The sequence below is a fragment of the Benincasa hispida genome, chromosome 4 (genome assembly GCF_009727055.1).
Source record: "Benincasa hispida cultivar B227 chromosome 4, ASM972705v1, whole genome shotgun sequence".
Taxonomy (NCBI): domain Eukaryota; kingdom Viridiplantae; phylum Streptophyta; class Magnoliopsida; order Cucurbitales; family Cucurbitaceae; genus Benincasa; species Benincasa hispida.
Genome location: NC_052352.1, coordinates 34,412,009 through 34,421,609, shown reverse-complemented (window position 1 = coordinate 34,421,609; position 9,601 = coordinate 34,412,009). Strand labels below are relative to the sequence as shown.

At 33.3% G+C, this 9,601-nt stretch overlaps 1 pseudogene; it reads right to left on the bottom strand.

Moving 5' to 3' along the window:
• Nucleotides 1-2,892: 2,892 nt before the first annotated feature.
• Nucleotides 2,893-7,931, bottom strand: LOC120076174 (annotated as a pseudogene).
• Between the last annotated feature and the right edge of the window lie 1,670 nt (nucleotides 7,932-9,601).

Genomic DNA, 9,601 nt, shown 5'->3' with positions numbered 1-9,601 from the left:
TCATTCTCCGCAACTTTGCATTTAACTTTTGAGAATGCGTTCGTTCAAAACACTACAAAAATTTGCCATTACTTATTCGAATGCAGCGTCGAACCTGGTTACGCTCTTCGTTTTGACTTATCCCCACGTGTGTCATGCGGGCATCCAACTTCGGTTGCATTCCATATTCAACTCAACTCTTGTCTTGCTTTATTTGGCTTGCGCCGACAGAGGAGTTGCGCTTATGCATTGATCCTGGCGACTTACCTTCGTTTTGGCTTGCCCCCACATGTGTCATGCGGACATCCAACTACGGGTAAGTGTCTTTCATAACTTAACTCTTATCAACATGGGTTTCTCCATTGCGTTGACAGTGGAGTTATTATTCTAAAAAATTCTCTTCACTTTTTTTTTTTCAAATGATCGCAATGCAATGAACGCAATTCTTCAAGACCGCTGCCACCCCCAAACTTAAAGGTTGGCAGCGTTCTCACCGCAAAGCTAAAAACAAACTCACAGGAATGCAGTAATAAACATTTGAGCAAAGGTTTGCACAAAATAAACTTAAGAATTTCAATATTTGACTTGCTTCCAGTGGATGTGCGTCAAGGCTGTCAGTGGTACCATGGAAGGGCGGTGGAGCTGACTCTCTCAAGATCTAACTCCGGTCGAAGGCTCCGGTCATCACTTGAAATGGATGATGGAAATGAAGAACTCCCAAGCTTTCTTCTCACGTATTAGTCTGGATCGCAGGGAAAACCCTGGATAAGTTGAAATTCTGCTCATTGGCTTCTTTATATAAAGCTTGGATCGCCGACATCATTAATGGACTGCTCTGATTCTGACATTTTCGGCACGTTAGTCCTTTTCTGAATCTCTACTGCTAACGGCGTGGTAGGTGAGATGTCAACATTATCTTTTGATTTCCTCGAGATATGTGCTGATGCGTTCATTCCACTAACCTTGCGTTGATCCCTCTATTATGCATTATCGTGTAGTCGCAATCATCCAGTGACCGCATTCGCTTAATACCGCATCGTCTACATGATGACCGCAATCACTCGACGATCGCAACTCCTATGTGATGGACGCATGCGGCTGATTATCGCAACATCCATGCGTTGATCGAATGCATTCGTCTTTGCGATGGAGATTTTCTCTGCATGCGGTAGTCCGGCTTCCGCGTGTGCGTCCACTTTCTGCGTTAGCTACAAAAATAGACAATTCAATGCATAATAACGCATAATAATGGGTTAGCCGAGATTCTTAATGCTAAATACCGCAAGCTCATTTTCTCATGAATTCCTCACATAATTGTCGCATATTCTGCTTAACAGCCCTCATAATTCTAAATAAAAGGCCTAACATGACATGCATTTCTGCATGTCATCAGTTCCCAACTCTCCAATCAAACTAATCTCCAAAATGGTAGGCATATTGATTCAAAAAATCTGGGAACTCTCGCTCATGTAAATCAAAGGATCGCCCTCATAGGTAGGAGTTCACAACTCACTTCGGATTAAGGTCAAATCATCTATGGTCATTCCAGTGAAGTGAAAGTTTCTTCTAGCAATGGTGTTCTAAAGAGAGACTATTCATTTCATGGTTTGGTTTTATACAAACTTTTTATATAGAATACCCCCCCCCCCCCCCAGCACACACACACACACATCTTCAATGAATAATATGGATCAGATCATTTGTAACACTTTACAACGATTGAAATAATTACAAAACAATTTATGTTTGTAGTGTCACCAGAATAAGGTACCTATTCTTATCCATCTACTACAAACCATTCAATTTATTACTTAAACATGATACATCTATACGTCTCCACACACATGTTTAAGCTTCATCTAATAACCTTGGATCTTAGTTTTTAAATTTTGGGTTAATGCAACTAAATGTCAAATAAATTAACACTTATTTTATTAAATAAATAATATGTTTGTACAAATATAGTTTATAAACTACAAGACCATGAGGTTTAGGGCATCAACCCCAACAATTCAAATATTATTCAGATTATATAAATAACCTTTTATTTTTAATAATATGGGTAATGGGATAATACAAATAACAAAAATTATAAATATTTTTAACTTATACAGAATTTCATTCAGATTTCATAAATACAATATATTAAATATTAATTTGAGATTTCCAACTTTTATTTTATTTCTCTTCCAACAAAATGTCTTATAGAGTCCTTAAGATCTAGCAATGGGACCTTATGATCTAAATATTACCTTTACTTGTACAAATTTTTTGAACTCATTATTCAATTAATATACATTCATTAAATTAAGGTCATTGTACTATAGATCAAGTGCTGTAGTCTTACGCACGGTTACATGCATATTGATCCACAAGAATTCTTTTATCTCTACTATAACAATTTATGCCATAACTATCTTTGATTCTCTTTAATTATTGAATAGTAATTTTATGATCCATCACAAATCAAATTTCTCTTGGGCCACATATGATTTTAAAGATACTTTAACTTACCTTACTAAATAAAGAACTATTAATAAAGCAATGCATTTTTTAATAAATAGAAAAACTGAAAGTATATACATTAAGATAGATAAAAGTACAATGGACAATACACAAGATGTAGCATCATGCATTCACGTAATATAAAAAAAATGTTCATAAAGAAGACATTTGTGGATTAATCAATTAATCAAAATAATATATTATTTAGTCCTAAGGGTACATTTCTTTGTTTTTTTAAAACAACAAAGAAAAAATATTTGGTCACCACAAATTAATTCTATTAGAATTTGGGTGCTAAAGTTTTATGCAATTACAAAAGTAATTTGTGTCGTCTAAACTGGTTGATTTGGAATATCACAAAGTAATTATAATTTTTTTCCATCAAATAGTCATCTCTTAAAAAATAGCTTAAGCTAATGGAGATGCATTAAGAGAAAGAGAACAAGTCGAAGGATTTTGTTTCCCAGAAATGGTGGACTTCACATTTCAACATTGAGATGTACTTGGGCCTTCCCTTCTGCTATATGTGAGGTCCAGCTAGCTCTACATCTTCACATGGAAACTCAGAACTACAAACAAGTTTCACTACGAGTGTATTATCTGAAGTACCTCTAACATTCTTGAAACTGACCTTACTAATCTTGACTTTTGATGGACTCTGAAAGGCAAGAACATAGGACATGATTTTGTCACTTAATTTAAGTATTAAAAATTAAATTAAAAAGAAGTTATAACTTTCGTACCTGTTTATTACATAGGTTGTGTGGACAGTATTCCTAATCTATGATAATTGGATTGCTGATATTGACCATAATTATATCTTCATAGTGCATATTAGAAGTGGTTCCAGCAGCAGGAGAAGCTGGCCATGTTTAATTCTAACGGCACTCGATGTATTCATCAATGTACAATTCTTAACTATGATACCCTCTACAGGTTCTTCAGCACTGTATCTTCTTAGGCTTCTTACACTTATACCATGTCCAGACCCACATGTCACATTAGTAATTGTTACTTGCTTACTTCCATCCCCAAGTGAGATACAATCATCTCCAATACCAATATCTGTATTAAGGACATTAATCCCAACAGATCGACCAATGTGAATTCCATCAATATTAATACTATTTCCTGGTGCACTTATGGTGAAATGTTGGATGGTGAGGTTCTTACAATCCAATGCATTGACATGAAAGCTCTTGCTATCTTTAGATGTTATATCAGTCGAATTTGTGATAAAGCTTAACTTCAAACTCTGCATTTTTTAAATAGAATAAATTATTATTCTTATGTATATTTACTTAAAAAAGAGTAAATGTAAATGTTAGTTTGACAGTTAAAAGTGTAACAATAAATAATATATGGGCCAACAGTACTAAACATTTTTGTCTGATTAAATTGTGCTTACCATGGGAATTCGATCACACTTTGGGTTTTATGGCAATCATTTTTCTCCAACGCCACTTTTCCTTGCCCATCTAAATCACCGCCACCTATTAACGTTAAGTAATTGATATATCTGAAACTAATCCATCCGTCTCCTGTTAGATCCAGTGGCACCTGCAATGTTCCTTGAAGTTGAATTTCGATGGGGCTTTTGCAAGGGCCCACCAACTGAACTGCACTAACTTAGTAAGTTTTTTTTGAAGTAATTACTTTATTCTGGTTTGTTGATGCACAAGCTTCCTTTCATGCATTTGTTAGTGCTTATTTAATTTTTAAATTATATTAATAAATATGATTGATGCCACTATATGTTTTTTTTCTCAATCAATGATAATAAAAAATCATAATTTACCTGAGATATTTCAGCATTAGGTGCAGTACCATACATTATCACATCTAAAACATCATCACTAGATTGAGATTACCCTCTAGAAAAAGAAAACAATATGAATGATAGAGCCACAAAGTTCAATGTTGTACGCATCTTGTTCTTCTTCTCAATGTTTATATTTTTTCTTTTCTACCCGATTTCTTATATAGTTTTGTTTTGGAAGAAAATGTTTGTATATGTTTCAATTACAATTCAAAGTATTTATATTGAAATATAGAAATCCAACACCACTCAATTTCTCCTATAATTAGTTTTCTCCTTTGCTCCAAATAAGCATAACTAAGTATACTACTTGTCAAACATGTCGTACCTTTCGCTCTACCTGATCAAAGGTTATTCCACAAATGTCTATCTTGGATAAAATAGTTTTGTGGGTGAAAAACTAAACAAAAACAAGTGACCCATTGTAAACATGAATAATTTTAGAAAAAAATTCTTTAAAAAACTAAATATAATAATGGAGTTGTAATTATTTATTATTTAATTAAATTTTTAGAACTAGTGAGAAGAAATTTATTAAAATTAAAAGAGAAAGTTCAAAATTTAAAATTATATAAAAATATCTTAAAAGATAATTTTATTTTATACATATGATCTCTATTTTAATCAATGTTGTTAAGTCCATTTGTTATTGTCGACGACTCTTAGTTATGTAGTAGTTTTTACTAGACATTTTTATTGTTTTTCTAGTACCCTTGAAATTCCTTGATTGTCATTTTTTTTTAATTTCTTGATTGTGACAAAAGTATCTTCTTATCATTATTGTGTGTTGCTTTTTGGCCATTAATCTCAAATTAATTAATTGAGATTGATTAATTATTTAATATTTTGATGACAACAAATTTGAATAACTTTATTAACAAATAGAGTGCTTTAAAGTGTTCATTGGGTGTAGCTTGAAATAACGATTCCAATACAATTTGAATCACTCAAATTGGAGCTCAAATGAAGAAAATATAACTGAAACAAGCTTAACGAAAAAATCTCAACCTGATAATGTGGTAGATTTTTTCCCATCAAATTGGTCAAATTAAAAGGTGCCACTTGGGGAAATTGAGAAGCGACACATGGTGGACTTTTGAATTTTTGTTGAATTTTAAAAGAAAATGACTGTTAAGAAGATATATTATTATATTATTTTATATTTGTGTTTAGTGGCTAGTTGGGTAAAAAAAGAAAAGAATAAAAAAATTATCATATTTCACTTTCTATTAGTTGTCTACATTTTAACATCAATTTTCATTTTTTCCATTCCTCCAAAAACAAAATACAGAACCTCCACACACATGCACTGAGTTACTTATGAAAAAGCCGTCTACTCATTTCATTGTTAAAAGTGGTGTTAGACTTAAGAAACATGTAACAGAAGAAAATAGGATCATTAAGCATTCCAATTCATTAATTTTTGCTTTAAATTCATTACTAACCTTTGAAGATCCTCTTGAATCTCGAATTCCAACTGTTATTCTCCCTTCCTTTGGATGTGAACCACCACAAGGTCTTCTCTACTATTCTCTTAGTGTCTTAGATTGAGTTGTGGGACTCAAAACAAGTGTGAATTGAGAGAAAAATGGAGAGTAGATTTTTGGTTTTTCACTTGGAAGAACACTTCTCCCAACTTCAAATCTCAGCCAAATTTCTGAGTTTGCATGGCCTACTTCCAATCAGAAATGAAGTGTATATTGCATGACATTCATGCGAAGAGAAACCATGTATGGATTGCATCTCCTAGTTTGAAAATTTGAGCTGAAGAATGGTGGAATTATGAGTGCTTGGAATGTTAGTGGAAAAATCCAACTCTTTGGAGTTTTCCAATTTCAATTTTTCTTTTCAATTTATATTTTCAAAATATAAATTCTTTTCAGTTTTAATTCTAATGATTAAAATTGAAATTTTATTAATTTTACAAAAACCAATTCAAAATTAATTTTTTCTATATAATTAATAATTAATAATTAATTAAATAATTTAATTAATTCAATTAATTTAATATCATATATTAAACTAATTTAACATCTATTCTACCTTCATGAATCCCTATTCATGAATTTAATATTTAAATCATATTTAAATATTAATTGATTCTCTAATTTCGTTTTAATTCCAAAATCAAACGTGTAATTATATCACATATAATTACTAATTCCCTTAATTCTAATTTGAACATTTCAAATCAAATTATCACGCTACTCTAAGGCTAATCTATTTGTGAGCTAGTAGGGGAACCTAGTGGACCTAGAGATCATGGGTTCCAACGATCCAAGATTAATCAGCTAAACTCTTTATTCCGAATTAACCCTCATTCGTTAACTACTGGGTTACTCCACTAATGCCCAGAGTTGCACTCCCCTCACTGTAGATATATTGTGTTCACTTGATATAACCATGATTAGTAAGTTAACCTTTCACAGGTTGTTCTTAATAACGTTTGGGTAAAATGGTTGTTTTACTCCCGAGATTACCTCTTGTTCCTTAACTCCCACTGATCCTCTAATGAACAATTGGTTTATGATTCGATCATCAAATCGAGCCCCTCCCGGGCCAATGAGTGGGTGGGGTCCCTTGTTCAAGACCCAGAGTCAGCACTTAAGGGAACAACCTCTCTAATATCCCTGAAAGCGGGTAGAAGTGAATTCCATCTTGCACCCTATGTCCCCAGCTATCTACCCGATCTTACCCATTAAATGAAAGGCTTATTGAGTCGGCGCTATTGAGCCAACCCTCACCTATGTAAATCTAAGGATAATCTCGAATAAACAGGAGTTCATAGTTAGCTCAAGATTCAGGTTAAGTTACCTAGGACATCGCTATAAAATAATCAGTCTTAAATAGTAAACAGTGTTATAAAGTAGGAGTGACTTATTTCATGGTCCGATCTTGCGTAAACTCTTTACACAGGACACCCTCACTCCTCATATCATTACATGTACGGATCAGGATCACTTCGTCTGTAGCACTTTACAACTCTTTGTACAACTACAGAGTGGACCGCATCCTATAGTGTTACTAGAATAAGGCACCCAACCTTATTCATATACTATAGACCATTTTGACTATTTACTCGAACCTGATCAACTTTTATGTCTCCACATAAAGTTCAAGTACTCATGTAATAGTCATGGATCTTTTTATTGGATTTATTTCTAAAACGAAATAAGCAATTCATATATTCAATAACAACTTATTGAATTTTCAGAAATAAGTTTATTGTTTACAAAGCATGAGTTTTAGGACATAAAACCCAGTTCTCAATTTTCTTTGAGTTTTCTGGCCAAATATATTACTTTCAACAACCTTAAGTCAAAAATTTCTTTCTATTCTCCCCGCTTTCACCAACCAGCATCTATAGCTCAACAAGAAAACACTTTCTCTTCCCTCTCTAGTGCCAATCGTGACCCTAATCCCACAAACCCTTCACCTTCCTAATCTAACCATGTCGGAATCGGCTTTCGATTTCATTTGTCCACCCTCTACCTTTATCAAATCCACCATAGAACTCCCAATCAATCTGTTCATTTACAAATTTAAAGCATCGAGTTAGCCATCCATCAGCCATCTCAAATTTCATGTCGATCATTTCTCCACCGGAAATTCGCTCATCCACCTCCATTGGCCCTGCGTTGCTCGAACAGCTCACAGTGGTCTTTCTATTTGAGCCCACACTGTCATGATCATCTTCACCGCATGATAAGAAAAAATGGCAGTGCTAAAACCCAAACCCAACCATCCATTGCATCCATCGTCACAGGACCGCGTGAGTGTTGGGCTTTATGTCCTAAAACTCGTAGTTTACAAAAAGATAAACATATTCTATAGTCAATAAACTTATTGTTGATTCTATAAATTTCATAGTAAAAGTCTAAATCCAATAAACTAAGATCCATGGCTATTATATGAATACTTGAACTTTATGTAGAGACATAGAGATGGATCAAGTTCGAGTAAATAGCCAAAACGGTCTATAGTACATGATTAAGTTTGGGTACCTTATTCTGGTAATACTATTGGATACGGCCTACTCTGTAGTTGTTACAAGTTGTTGTAAAGATACTATAAATGAAATGATCCAGATTCATTCATGTACTGACATGAGGAGTGAGGGTGTCATATACAATGAGTTTGCATAAGACTGGGTTAAGAAATAAGTCACTCTTACTTTATAACATTGTTTAGTGTATAAGACTGACTATTTCACTTAGATGACCTAGGTAACTCGATCTTAATCCTGAGCTAACTATGAATACCTGTTTATTTAGAATTATCCTTAGATTTGCATAGGTGAGAGTTGGCTCAATAAGTTTTCCATTTCAGGGGTAAGACTGGGTAGATAGTTGGGGACATAGGGTGCAAGATAGAATTCACGCCCTACCCGATTTAGGGATAGGAGAAAGGTTGTTCTTTTAAGTACTGAATCCAGGTCTTGAACAAGGGACCCCAGCCTCTCACTAGGCTGAGAGGAATCTAGTTTAGTGACTGGATCATAAACCAATTGTTCATTAGAGAATCAGTAGGAACCTAAGAAACAAGATGTAATCTCAAGGGTAAAACAGACGTTTGACCCAGTCATTATTACGAACAACCTGTGAAGGGTTAACTTATGGTTATATCGAGTGGACAGAATATATCTACAGTGAGGGGAGTGCAGCTATGGGCTTTAGTGGAGTGACCCATTAGTTAACGAATAAGGATTAATTCGATTTAAAGAGTTGAGCCAATTAATCTTGGATCGTCAAAGCCTATGATCTGTAGGTCCACAAAGTCCCCCTACTAGCTTTAGAGTAACGTGATAAGTTAATTTGAAACGTTCAAATTTGAATTAAAGGAATGAGTAATTATATGAGATATAATTACATGTTTAATTTTAGAATTAAACAGAATTGGAGAATTTAATTGATATTTAAATATTAAATTCATGAAGGTGGAATTTTTGTAAAATTAATTTAATATTTGATATTAAATTAATTAAATTGTTTAATTAATTATTTATTATTAATTTTGTTATAAAATTAATTTATGAATTTAATTTTACAAAATTAATAAATGTTTTTCAGTTTTGAAAAAAATTGATTTTAGAAATCATTTTAGAAATCAAAATTGGGAAAACACAAGAAAAGAAAAAAGTTGGATTTATCCACTAACACCTTCAATTTGCTCACAATAATCCAACTGGCTCTTGCTTCAATACTTCAAGCATGAGTTGCATCTCATGTAGCTTTCTTCTTTGCATGAATGTCTTGCAATAAATAGAGAAGATGGAAGTGGAATTGAGGCATGCATCAG